Raw genomic sequence first — 1,504 nt, 5'->3', positions numbered from 1 at the left:
CCTGGTGGCACGTGCCTGTAATCCCAGCTACTCAGGAGGCTGAGGCAGGAGAATTGCCTGAACCCAGGAGGCGGAGGTTGCGGTGAGCCGAGATGGCGCCATTGCACTCCAGCCTGGGTAACAAGAGCAAAGCTGCATCTCAAAAAAAAAAAAACAAAAAACAACGTACAGACAGAGCCTCCCTATGTTGTCTAAGCTGGTCTCGAACTCCTGGGCTCAAGTGATTCTCCAGCTTCAACCTCTGATATGGTTTGGCTGGTCCCCACCCAAATCTCTCCTTGAATTGTAATAATCCCCACATGTCAAGGGTGGGGCCAGGTGGAGATAATTGAATCATGGGGGCCATTTCCCCCATATTGTTCTCGTGGAAGTGAATAAGTCTCACAAGATCTGATGGTTTTACATATGGGAGTTCCCCTGCATAAGCTCTCTTGTCTGCCACCATGTAAGATGTGACTTTGCGCCTCATTTGCCTTCTGCCATGATTGTGAGGCCTCCCTAGCCATGTGGAACTGTGAGTCAATTCAACTTCTTTTCTTTATAAATTACCCAGTACTGCGTATGTCTTTTATTAGCAGCATGAGAACAGACTAATACAGCCTCCCAAAGTGTTGGGACCACAGGTATGAGCCACCACAAACCAGCCTGTCCCCTTTCCATAACCTCAGAGTATTCCAGTGGCTGCTTATGTTTTATTCAGGGAACTGACAATGCAAGATATGGTTAATCATCCATCTGATTGGCAAAGATCTAAAAGTTTGAAAGTTTGATATGATCAGGGAAGGTATGGGGATAGGGGAACACACAGCTGGGAATACATTTAGTAAGGCCACAGTGGAAGGCAATTTGGCCAATTCTATTTAAATCTGAAAATGCACATACTCCTGAATGCATTGTGATATCCTGGATTGATCTTGGAACAGAAAAGAACATTAGTGAAAAGACTAGTGTTATGAAAATAAATTGTGTCCCAGAAAATTCACATGTTGAAGCCCTAACATCCAATGCAACTGTATTTAGAGACAGGGCATTCATGGAAGTAATTAAAGTTAAATGAGATCATAAAAATGGGGCCAAACGGCCGGGCGCGGTGGCTCAAGCCTGTAATCCCAGCACTGTGGGAGGCCAAGGCGGGTGGATCAGGAGGTCAAGAGATCGAGACCATCCTGGTCAACATGGTGAAACCCCCGTCTCTACTAAAAATACAAAAAATTAGCTGGGCCGGGCGCGGTGGCTCAAGCCTGTAATCCCAGCACTTTGGGAGGCCGAGGCCGGTGAATCACAAGAGATCGAGACCATCCTGGTCAACATGGTGAAACCCCCGTCTCTACTAAAACTACGAAAAATTAGCTGGGCATGGTGGCGCGTGCCTGTAGTCCCAGCTACTCAGGAGACTGAGGCAGGAGAATTGCCTGAACCCAGGAGGCAGAGGTTGCGGTGAGCCGAGATCGCGCCATTGCACTCCAGCCTGGGTAACAGGAGTGAAACTCCGTCTCAAAAAAAA

The sequence above is a fragment of the Cebus imitator genome, unplaced genomic scaffold (assembly GCF_001604975.1).
Source record: "Cebus imitator isolate Cc_AM_T3 unplaced genomic scaffold, Cebus_imitator-1.0 Scaffold609, whole genome shotgun sequence".
Taxonomy (NCBI): domain Eukaryota; kingdom Metazoa; phylum Chordata; class Mammalia; order Primates; family Cebidae; genus Cebus; species Cebus imitator.
Note: the sequence above shows the minus strand (reverse complement) of the source record.